Below are 13,208 nucleotides of genomic sequence, written 5' to 3'. Positions count from 1 at the left end.
AAATGTATTCTGAAAAGAGAAACTAACAGTATATTGTGCTATGCAAACACTCTCCCTAAACCTTCCCAACACCGCACATGCCTGCCAGAAACATGTGAAACTAGAGGTTTAAAGAACAGATGAGATTAAAAACAGGGGCCACTGAGAATGTTTAGATAACTTTTTGACAAGGCTACATGTTAGAATCTTGATTTCCTCAAAAACAGTGTTTTCTAAATTTAATATATTATTTGTCTCTATCTTCTACATTGTTTTCAATCCAGTTATTTCATAGTTCCTTCTCTCCTACCTCTTCTTTATCATGCTTCATTGCAAGACTTACCTTGCTCTATGTCCTGAAATTACTTTGAATATATCAGTTATTTTTTTCAAATTTGATCAAATTATTTTAATACCCAATCAGGTAATAGTAATACTTTAGTTGCTAAGTTGTGTCCAGCTCTTGCAACCTGAGAGACTGCAGCCTTCCAGGCTCCTCTGTCCATAGGATTCTCCAGGCAAGAATACTGGAGTTGGTTGCCATGTCCTTCTTCAGGGGATCTTTCCAACCCAGAAATCGAACCCAAGTCTCCTTCAATTGCAGGCTCATTCTTTACTGACTGAGCTAGGAGGGAAGCCCATCAAGAAGAATGAAAAAGGTGAAACAATATCTATGATTTAGTGTGTTCATATTGTGTGCAATTCAGGTGTTGAATTAAGCACCTTACAAATTTCAAAAAACAGTAGTTGCTGAATCAGATAGTAAGACAAATTTTTAAGCTCCAGTAGTTCTAATAGTAGCTTGTCAGAGTCAGTCACATGCACATATGGAATAGATTTCAATTTAGGTGGTGTTAAGAAGCCTCATACCTACATGCTTTCTCCCCAGAAGACCCTGAAAATTTACTAATCCATTCCTTAGATTCTGTTATTATTTCTTACGAACATTTTAAGCAGAATAATTCTCCCAAGTTCTACTCCCTAAGGTAATTTAATTTTTCTTCTCTTTGTTAAATCCCCCTACTTTTCCTTTCATGATATGCTCTTTGTCTTTCTACTATTTTTCATCTCCTATAGGGTAAAGTCCTATAAGAACTATTGAGAAGTCCCATAACCTTCTGCTTATATTGAAAGATCCTACCTCACTATGCCACATTCAAATTCTTTTTCCACAATGAAAACATTCAGATCTCACAGGGGAAATATTACCTTTGCTTTGCTGCAACATGTGAAATTGATTTAGAAGTATTATCCTATGAATTCATTGTAGGAGGATGTCAATGCTCAGGAAAAAAGATAGAATTGATATTAAAGATCTAGAAGTCAACTTAACCCAGAAAGAGGAAGAATGAATGTCATCCAAGTTAAAAAAGAAAAAAAAAAAAACTGGAAAAGGACATTCTAGCGCCTGTTTAAAACACAGGCATTTCTGATGGTATACATCAGAAGCTCTAATGGGAAGGAGGAATTGGAAGGTGCTAGAGGAATACTTCTGTGCCTGAAAGGAGGGAATATAGGGCTGGAGGATTTGAATTTGAGAGGAATTTACTATTTAGATATCTGATTTTATAACTTTATGTTTTATTCTAGGCAACTGGCCTGCCAATATGGAAACCATTACAAAATGGTCAACTCTAATCCCTTTCTTGATACAAGAAGAGACTGGGAAGTAATTCAAGAATTTCATGGCAGGCTCTATATGAACCACATTCTTCTTTACAGAAAATGTTCAGGGTCCTTATTTTACCATCAGGTAATTATGAGAATGTGACCTATGATGTCCCTTATAAAAATTAGTCGCGTCTCAGGGTCCAGACCACATCTGATAAACTCTCTCAGACTAGCCTGTCAGGCCAGTTTTAAACACAGATCATACTCTCAAGAGGACTCTGATGTGACCCTGAGACTTTTAATCAGGCACCAGATCAGTGTTCCAGTAGTGCTCATAAGCTTTTAGAACCTGACTTTCTCCCTTTTTTTTTCTTTCTGAGTTCCTGACATGGTTTCTGTTTATTTCATGTTTTATTTCATCTGGGCATGCCCATTCCCAGGTGCCTAAGATGCTGTTGATGCACCTTGCCTTCCTAGGTGTTGTGGGGACAGCCTATTCCCCACAATGCCGAGTCCCTCTGCTCTCCATCTGTTTCATATTGCTGGCCAGACACCCAGATCCCTTGTAATGTATTTCATAGGAGAGTTCAGGGCCAGGAAAAGACTTCTTGGAGATAGGGATTTCTGAATCTTATGTGCAGTGTGGAGACTAGAGTTTTGGGATAGCAAAGAGGAGGACATGGATCCTAGATCGGCACTCCAGAAAGACAACAAAAGAGAACACATGTGCTATTTCTAAAAGGAGGAAACATGGACATCGGAGTACCCAGCCCCATAAATAACTGTCCAGAGAGGAGATGGGTCTGAGTGGGCTGCTCTGATAAGCATAAAAGACATATTGATAGTTACTTGGGGGATCTCACAATCATTGCTAGAGGATGTCACTTTCCTCCCTACCAAAAATACAGGTGGCACTGCATAAAACACTGTCATTTTGGGGTGTAGAGAGAAGCCCAAAGCATAACAAAGCTTGAATATCTCACTAGCCAGCTAGATAAGGGCTTAGAATAGAAATACTGTTACCACAAACAACGAAAAAAAAAAATACAATGTCTCTTGCAAAACCAAGTTTCTAGCCTGAGATCCATATGTATGTATGTGCTAGTCACTCAGTCGTGTCCAACTCTTTGTGACCCATGGACTGTAGCCTGCCAAGCTCCTTTTTCTGTAGAATTCCCCAGGCAAGAATATTGGAGTGAGTTGTCATCCCCTTTTCCAGGGGATCATCCTAACCCAGGGATCAAACCCAGGTTTCCCACATTTCAGGCAGATTCTTTACCATCTGAGCCACCAGAGAAGCCCATAGCTGGTTGGACTCTATGCCAAACTGACTAAGAAATGGAAAATCACCACAGTGTAACTTCTCTAACTAGTATAGATTGTCCCCAAAGATTTTTGCACCATACTTACAGATTATTGCTAACATCGATGGACAACCATTCTTCTCTGCTACAGAAACCACTGTACTAGAGGGATTTGGAGGGAGGTTGATATTGCTAAAGAGATGAGAGACAAAAAACTCTGAAAAGTCAAACAACTTGTATAAGACATGAAGATACTGATCAATGGAGAGGGATAACAGAAACCCAGATGAAGGGCCCAACTTCCAAAAGTTCATCTAAAAACTGAAAGAAATCATATAGGCAGCATGTGCTCTAAGTAGTTAATATTTCTTTTAGCATTTTCATAAAAATCAAATGCAAAATAAACAAAAATTTTTAAATGAATGAGAAAATACCTGGGTACGCCTACAAGTAATCTCATGTCAAATGTTTAAGGAATGATGGAGCTTTTGCTATGATTTCAACATAGAATGTGTTAGAGATTATGTAATAAATCTATCATGATTTAGCCTTAATGCATCAAGGGCAAGATATTTTTCTCATTTGTTTTAGCTCTTTGGTGTGTCTGTGGGATATCAGACTTTAGCACTAGAATATTTATAATTTTCTAGAGAAATATTAAATTCTCAAAGTCAACCCAATGTTCCTATTTTTTTAAATGCAAGCATACATTATGTATTACACCACAAGTACTCTAGAAAATCAATGCTATCAGCAGGGGAGAAACCAAGAAATAGTGAAGAAAAATTGAAATAATAAAGATAATTTACTAGTGACACTGTCTGTAGAACAATTTTAGGTTTACTTTCTCAAAGTATAATTTAAATTCTCCATATTTCCGGGTAGAATTTTGAGACCTAACCTAGGAATTCCATCAAAAGATTAAGTGTTATGCCAATAACACTTAATTTGGCAACTTCATTGGCATTTCCTCAGAATCAACCTTTTATGAATTTGAGACAATCTTGGAAGAAGCATGGGCTCATCCTTGTCTGAATGGAAAAGAAATGCTGATAGATTGTTAGTGGAGGTCAATAAGCAGCCAGATATGAAAATCAATAAAACTGTGTATTTATGTAAGAGAGGTTTATTGAACAGAAAAGTGCAGGATTAACAGTAAGGTTCTATCAAGAGAGGCTTGTGTTCAAGTTAGAGTTCTGAGAAGTCTTCTCTCACATCATGCTCAGAAATAACTGTGGTAATATTCAGGAAAGCAGATGGAATTTGGCACCATTTCAAAGACTGCAGATTGGATGCTATGTATTTAAACTACATGTAATTGAGAAATTATGAATGAGTCTTTGAGATAGAAAATGTCAAGCATTTCCTGTTATGCTGCAATTGGTTTGATTTATAATGACTTTATGAATAGTAAAATAAAAGGAAATGTATGTACTAAAATATTAGAGCAGAATAGGAAAAGATCAGCGAAGTGCTCGATTATAAAGAAAGCCATTGCTTTTTGAATGGAAAGTGATTGACATTCAATTAAGAGACAAAAGTAATAAATAAGTTTGCCCTTTTATTACCATTCCATCAAAATGCAAAAAGCTTTGTGATAGGCCAAAAGACCAATAGACAGCAATACACAATAAATAATACAGGGCAAAGCCAAGCTTGCAAATAGGGAAGAAAAAGCCTAATTATAATTTTTCTCCATTGTTCCAAAGTCAAACTTTTTGTTTCCTGATATATCTACAGGTAGTTTATTTTGCTTCTGACTATATGGTAATCAACATCTTGCCCCAGGCATAGTTGGATATTTAACCAATGTTTCTCTGGAGACTCAGTAGGGAAACCACTAGTAAAAACAGTGGAACGGAGGATTTAACATGTAGACTGAAAACTCAAGGACTGCAGCTTTGTGTGAATGCTGGTTTTTCGAGGCAGTAATTGCACTAAACAACACAAAGGCTTTTAGGCTTATACAGTGATTGAGTCAATGACTCAACCTACTTTGTATTTACATATCATGTTCTCTTAAGTCATTTATCTCATAATTACCACATGCCAGGACTCAAAAGCTTCTGCTGTTTAATGAAAACAATTGCAAATGAAACCTCACTGCTATAAAATTTGCCAGAACTTGGCATCCATCTCAGGAAGCACTTTTGTGTCAGTTTCCCCTTCAAATCCCTGGTTCTGAATGACTTGAGTAAATAATGTTGTTTTCCTGCTCTTTCATTACTGGTAAATGTTATCCCATTTCCAGCAATATAATCATGGATTCTCTCCCAATCCTGGGTAAATTCTAACTGTTCAAAAGATTTAGAAATGTCTCAAGCTGTCAACCCACTTCTAGTTAGTTTTTTGTCTGGTTTTCCAAAGCTTTGAGGAGACTTTGAAAAAGATATTTAATGATACCTGCTCCTCTAGGCCCAGTTTCTTTCAGAAGCAGTTCCTAATATAGGAAACAGATAAACTCCAGAGAGATCTACTCCTCAGCCCTCTGTTTTATCAACACTGACATAGAGTTAGTTGATATATAAAATAAGTATTTAAATTGCACTTGAAACATAGAAAAAATGGCCCCCAGATGCCACAGATAAAAATATACAAAAATTATTTTTAGAGAAAACTTATGTGCCTTTAGCGCATAAAGAGCTTTTCTGGATTTAGTAAGGAGAGACTTTACTCAAAAGAATAATTATAAGGGGAATAAGAAGAGGAGGACTATGACAACAGGAAGAAGTTGTGGTCATAAGATCTGTTTCAAGAATCTCAAGAGTTAGGCAGGAAGGACTTTTCTGTTATAGAGAGGAGTCATCAAGGTTTAGGGCAGGATGTGAGGAAGTGGGCTGACAGGTGGTAGGATCAGACAGAAGATCAGAGGAAGTTTCACACTGAGGCCAGTCTACTTTTCTATTTTCTGGAGGGACTCTTAAGAAGGATTCTGTGCTGGATCAGGCTTGTACATGCATGCATGCTAAGTTGCTTCATTCATGTCTGACTCTGTGCGTCGCTATGAACTGAAGCCTGCCAGGCTCTTCTGTTCATGGGATTCCCTAGGCAAGGATACTGGAGTGGGTTGCCATGCCCTTCTCCAGGGGATCTTTCTGACCCAGGGATCAAACCCGTGTCTCTTGCATCTCCTGCATTGGCAGGTGAGTTCTTTACCCCTAACGCCACCTGGCTCAGGATAGGACAGAGTTCAGGGATTTAGGGGAAGAAGACAATCCTACGTCAAATTTGGTTAGCAAAACTTTGTTCCTTTTAATTAAGGGAGAAACAAGTAGTTCAGCCAATTGTTTTGACCTAGCAAACAATTAGTTGCCCTGAGCTTCAGCCTGGCCTTATCAAAGGTAAACAAAGGAGGCATCCCAGAACATTATCTAAGTTTATATCTGAATGATTGGCTGGTTCTTTGTGGTAAATGTTTTTTCAGAATAAACAAGGTTAAGGGGATTCCTTTCAACTTCACTGTTTATCAGAATTTGTTTCAGAAAAATTCAAGCTCAGGGAAAATTCAACAATGTGTTTTGTGTGTGTGTGTGTGTGTGTGTGTGTGTGTGTGTGTGATGACACCACCCTTATGGCAGAAAGTGAAGAGGAACTAAAAAGCCTCTTGATGAAAGTGAAAGTGGAGAGTTAAAAAGTTGGCTTAAAGCTCAACATTCAGAAAACGAAGATCATGGCATCTGGTCCCATCACTCCATGGGAAACAGATGCGGAAACAGTGGAAAAAAATCACTGCAGATGGTGACTGCAGCCATGAAATTAAAAGAGGCTTACTCCTTGGAAGAAAAGTTATGACCAACCTAGATAGCATATTCAAAAGCAGAGACATTACTTTGCCGACTAAGGTCCGTCTAGTCAAGGCTATGGCTTTCCTATGGTCATGTATGGATGTGAAATTTGGACTGTGAAGAAGGCTGAGCATCGAAGAATTGATGCTTTTGAACTGTGGTGTTGGAGAAGACTCTTGAGAGTCCCTTGGACTGCAAGGAGATCCAACCAGTCCATTCTAAAGAAGATCAGCCCTGGGATTTCTTTGGAAGGAATGATGCTAAAGCTGAAATTCCAGTACTTTGGCCACCTCATGCGAAGAGTTGACTCATTGGAAAAGACTCTGCTGCTGGGAGGGATTGGAGGCAGGAGGAGAAGGGGATGACAGAGGATGAGATGGCTGGATGGCATCACTGACTCGATGAAAGTGAGTCTGAGTGAACTCCGAGAGTTGGTGATGGACAGGGAGGCCTGGCATGCTGTGACTCATGGGGTTGCAAAGAGTCGGACACGACTGAGCAACTGAACTGAACTGAATATGTAGTTTTGGAGAAGGCTTTGGCACCCCACTCTGGTACTCTTGCCTGGAAAATCCCATAGACAGAGGCGCCTGGTAGGCTACAGTCCATGGGGTCACGAAGAGTCGGACATGACTGAGCGACTTCACTTTCACTTTTTACTTTCATGCATTGGAGAAGGAAATGGCAACTCACTCCAGTGTTCTTGCCTGGAGGATCCCAGGGATGGAGGAGCCTGGTGGGCTGCTGTCTACGGGGTCGCACAGATTTGGGCACGACTGAAGTGACTTAGCAGTAGCAGCAGTGTGTTGAAACACTTTATGGACATAAGAATTTTATGGACATTTCACAGACGTATGCTCTTTTTGGATTCCCAGTCTCTATATAAGAGATTTTCAGTGTTTTGCAAGGTCAAGGGTAAGGTTTTTGATCTATGAGCAAAGTTATGAACCTCTTGTATACTCCCAACTCCGTTTCTGCCTTAGTCTAGAAATGTTAATGGGCAAAAAACTGGCTGTAGGACTAGAAAAGAAATGACATGTTCCCCAGCAGTCTTAATAACTTAACCATTCTTAACATTTGTGCAATTATGTTTTAGACATATGGAGAGTGGAAGGAGCCTTGTGATTGCTAATTAAGATCATAGACCACCACAAAGGTTGGTTCTTTAAAAGAAGTGTGAATTGATTTTGCATGAACCCAGCCAGTTTAAATTGACATAGGAAACCACTTCTGCAGACCCTTTGACTTCTTACTCGGGCACACCTTCATCATCATGGCCACACTGCCATGTTAAATAATTGAGGTTATTTGTTGCGGTTACTGGTGTCATATTTGTTTCTCTCATCCCCTAGTTTCATACTGATCTGAACTCTCCAGAGAACATAAGGAAAATTAAAAGTACCCAGTTGACCTTAATGGATTCCTGCACTCCTTCCTGCTTGAATAAAGGCCATTTGTGTACCTCAAGAGTCTAACATAACTAGAGATGGTACAGTAACTGTAGGATCTGGGAAAGGACAGTGAAGGCTCTGAACAAAGCAGCCCAACTCTTAGCATTCATCCTTTGCTACACAATTTCCTTTAATGACCAAAGTTTTATAGGTGATTTATTGACAAATATCTTTCAAAATAATATTGTTGAACTTATCCATTAACTTAATCCTATGTATTTTTCCAAGTGAATGAGTAGTAGTTTCTGCAAAGTCAGAATTTATTCTTCCATACATCTGTCAGTGATGGGGTAGCGAAAAACAAACAAGCAAAACAGTCCCTAGGTTTGGGACAGTGGATAAATCATTCTTTCCTTGCTCACTGCTAAAGATGATTATGTCTCTGATAAATAATTTTGATCCCTTAAAGATAAGACCTGACTTCCTCAGGGCCAGAGAATAGGAGTTTTTCTGTTTCCAGCTGTTCTCCTTCTTACATCTCTCATTCTGCCCCTTCAAATCCACACCCCAAGGGACTGAATAAATTAACAAATGCCATAGGCTTAAATACCCACCAGCACCTCCCTGGAGTGCTTGGAGGACCACCCAGGCAAGGTGATTATGGGAGGTTTTATTGGTGTCTCATGGACCCTACAGACAAAAGGTGAAATGGTAACATGGGACTTAGAAATTCAGAGCTGCTGCTAGGACTAGGTGTTCGCTTAGAAATTGATTGCTAATACCCACTAGGATTTCCATTTCCAAGACACATGCACACAGGCACTCTTTGCTTTCAAGTGAATGCCAGAATGATTCCATTGTAAATACTCCTCTCAACAATTTAAATGGAAAACAATGTCACTATTTTCAAATTTATTGCTTTCAGATTTTTTTAAATTTTCTGTTCCCTTCTCCTTTTGGCTGGATGCTTGATAATTCCAATATCATTTCAGTCCTGGATAGATTGCTCTCCTGAAAATGAATACCAGGCTCAGGTGCACACCTAACACTGTGAATCCTTCACCTAATTAATGAGAGGTGAATCTCTTAACCTACTGCCCAGGTCCCAGGGCAGATTATTAGCACGATTGCTTTTGATGGATCTTTTTAAGTGTTCCTCTTAGGAAAGATATTTGAAAGTCACATTTAAATAAGGATTCAAAAATTACTGAACATTAATTCTCTTCTAGTCCCAAATGTTATTTCTGGGCAAGGTTATAGAGGCCATTTTAATGGAAGAAACACACCATTATTTAGTTACCCCTTACTCCCCACATCCCACAAAGGACTTTTGCTAATCTCCCTTCTCCTCCCCTACCTCCACCTCTGGCCTGACCTTCTCTACTGATATAATGGTTTTCTATTCATGTTGGAAACATCGAGGATGAAGTGAAAGAGAAAAGAACTAGATCTCAAGGAGGTTTATTTGGTCTTTTTATCCCGTACTCAACCCTTGGGAGGTGCAATCTTGATAAAAGCATCCATATGACTGGCAATTTAGTGTTGTATCCAAGAAAATCCTTCCCTTTTTCTCTCCCCTGTCTTATCCTCAGTTGATACATTATAAAAGCAAAGAGTCTTTTTCTCATATAGAATTACAAAACTGAAAAGAACCAAAAATCCAATTCACTCCAAAACAGAGACTGATTCAGAGGGTGTAGTTATTTGCCCAAAGACACAAGCTTGTTAGCAGCAAATCCATGTTGTAAGATCAGGTCTCCTGACACTCAGCAGTATTCTTCCTGCATGAGGCAACTTAAGTATAACTTGTGAATTCATCATGTTTTTAACAAGTCAAGCTTATATTTTTTCCTGCCCTGCCTTAAGAGCAAAATTTTAAACTGAGTAGGTTACTATGACCAAAAGAATAATTAAAAAATTGCAATTGCATTTAAATTTTCTAATGTGTGTAAGGTATAGTTTGGGCAGAGGCAGAAAAGGAGAGACAACCTCAACGGATGTAGGTTACCTTTATTCAGGCAAGGAGGGGCGACAGTCAGCCTAATGACCAGGCTGAGCACAAGTGGGATCAGGGAGGCTTCATATTTAAAGGGAGGTTTGTGGAAGCGATAAGGGAAATGTTAGTCAAGTGGGACGTTTTGGGTATTCTTTAGCTGATGTCATTTGTAGTTGAACAGGGGGTGGGAGGTTTTGGGCAAGGGGTGATAAGTCCCCTAAGCGGGGTGATAAGTCCTGGGCAGATGTAGAGGGTGAAAGGTTTCTGGGAAGGGGGTGATAAGTCCCAGGTAGATGCAACCTGCCCAGAGCATCAGGGCAGAACTTAAAAGTTTGGTTTTGTCTTCCCCAAAGTTAGATGACTCAGCAAGGACCTTTGAGACTGTTGTTTTCTTTTCTAGGCCCAAGGACTCCTTCAATGTATATAGTAAAAACTGCTATAGAAGAGAAATAAAGGAGAAGCATGAGATTAAAAGGAAATGAGTCAAACTTTCTTAGATTTTACAAACATTTGAGAGATATATTCAGAAAAACATTCAAAATCCTAACTCATGGGCAAAGGAAGACATTAAAAATACAAAGCAATGCTACATACAACTTCACAAAGTGTTTCTACTGTCAGGAAGGCAAGAGACCAATGAAGGAAGAAATGAGAATATTGGTGGGTGAAACTGGAAATGAAGATGCCCTGGATGGCAAACAGCTCATCTAGTAAAAAGACGAAGAGGAATATAATTCATATATAAATGAACACAAAGTATCTGTCATCAACCATTGATTTTGCATTTGAGCATTACAGGGAACCTCAGCCCCAAAGCAAAGATAGTGAAATTAGGCCAATAGTGCAAACCCGCAGAACTGGAGGGAAATGATCATAGAATTTTATTTCAGGGAAAATGAGAGAACAGTTAATGTAGCAGTAAAACAAAACCTGGTTTTTCCTTCTGTATACACATGTAAATCCTATTATCTTCATAGTGAGTTCATGCAAATCCAGAAATCTGCTGTTTTCTCTCTTAGGTGAGCAAACAGGGCTATGTGAAAAGCTGCAAGCTGGTAAGGGTTCAGTTCAGTTCAGTTCAGTCACTTAGTCATGTCCGACTCTTTGCGACCCCATGAATTGCAGCACGCCAGGCCTCCCTGTCCATCACCAACTCCCGGAGTTCACTCAGACTCACGTCCATTGAGTCAGTGATGCCATCCAGCCATCTCATCCTCTGTTATCCCCTTCTCTTCCTGCCCCCAATCCCTCCCAGCATCAGGGTCTTTTCCAATGAGTCAACTCTTTGCATGAGGTGGCCACAGTATTGGAGTTTCAGCTTCAGCATCATTCCCTTCAAAGAAATCCCAGGGCTGATCTCCTTCAGAATGGACTGGTTGGATCTGCTTGCAGTCCAAGGGATGCTCAAGAGTCTTCTCCAACACCACAGTTCAAAAGCATCAATGCTTCGGCACTCAGCCTTCTTCACAGTCCAACTCTCACATCCATACATGACCACTGGAAAAACCATAGCCTTGACTAGACAGACCTTAGTCAGCAAAGTAATGTCTCTGCTTTTGAATATGCTATCTAGGTTGGTCATAACTTTTCTTCCAAGGAGTAAACCTCTTTTAATTTCATGGCTGCTGTCACCATCTGCAATGATTTTGGAGCCCCAAAAAATGAAGTCTGATACTGTTTCCACTGTTTCCCCATCTATTTCCCATGGAGTGATGGGACCAGATGCCATGAACTTTGTTTTCTGAATGTTGAGCTTTAAGCCAATTTTTTCACTCTCCTCTTTCACTTTCATCAAGAGGCTTTTTAGCTCCTCTTCACTTTCTGCCATAAGGGTGGTGTCATCTGCATATCTGAGGTTATTGAGATTTCTCCCGGGAATCTTGATTCCAGCTTGTGCTTCTTCCAGCCCAGTATTTCTCATGAGAAGTAGTATTAACGAAGTCAGGGCACAGATGTGACTTCTAAGACACTCATCCTCAATGGAAAGGGTTTTAAAATATGAGAAGTCACGGATTTTTTTTAGACAAATTTACGTCCAATGAGAAGAACATTGAACTTGCACACCAGATCTTAGAAATTCTATCACAGGTACCACTCAGCAATAAGACACAGGGACTTTCTCAGGTAAGTCCTAACACTTTCTGTTTCAAATATACAATATTGTCCCTTAGGTTCAAAATAGAGCTGAAATGATTCATAATAAATCTTTGAAACTATATACTCCACAGCTTTTTATACTCCAGTTTGGGGATAGGTAGGGTCAAAGGTTGGAGGAAAGGGGGGAAACTCAAAGGACAAGGCCGTCTTTTGAGAAGCATAATGAAGAAACAGTAACTATTGTGAGAAGTTCTTTAAGAGAACAGCTTCTACTTCTGGTGCCGCAGATGGTTTCAAACTTCCAAAAGCAGAAACAGTAGCACCTAAATAGCAATTACTGCATGAAACAACAGAGCAGAAAGCAGGACTTATGGGAGTGGCAGGAAAACACAGAAAACCAACTGAAATAGTTACATACCAATGTTCCTAGCAACACTATTTACAAGAGCTGAGACATGGAAGCAACCTAAATGTCCATCAACAGATAAATAGATAGGGAAGATGTGGAGTGTATATATATATACGTATACATATCACACATACATACATATGTATGTGTATACAATAGAATATTAGTCACAAAAGGAATGAAATAATGTTATTTGCAGCAACATGGATGGACCTAGAGATTATCGTATTAAGTGAAGTAAGCCAGACAAAGACATATCATATGATATCACTTATTTGTGGAATTAAAAAAGAATGATGCAAATGAACTTATTCACAAAGCAGAAATAGATCCACAGACATAAAAAATACAGTTATGGTTACCAGAGGGGAAAGAGAGAGAGGGATGTAGTTGGAATTTGGGATTAACATATACACACAACTATATATAAAATAGATAATCAACAAGGACCTTCTGTATAGCACAGTGAACTATATACAATATATAACCTATAAGGGAAAACAATCTGAAAAAGAATAGAATAATATATATATATATATTTATGAATACATACACATGAATCACTTAGCTGGACATCTGAAACTATTATAACATTGTAAATCAACTATACTTCAATTAAAAATAATAGTATAAGAG

The sequence above is a fragment of the Ovis aries genome, chromosome 1 (genome assembly GCF_016772045.2).
Source record: "Ovis aries strain OAR_USU_Benz2616 breed Rambouillet chromosome 1, ARS-UI_Ramb_v3.0, whole genome shotgun sequence".
Lineage (NCBI taxonomy): Eukaryota > Metazoa > Chordata > Mammalia > Artiodactyla > Bovidae > Ovis > Ovis aries.
Note: the sequence above shows the minus strand (reverse complement) of the source record.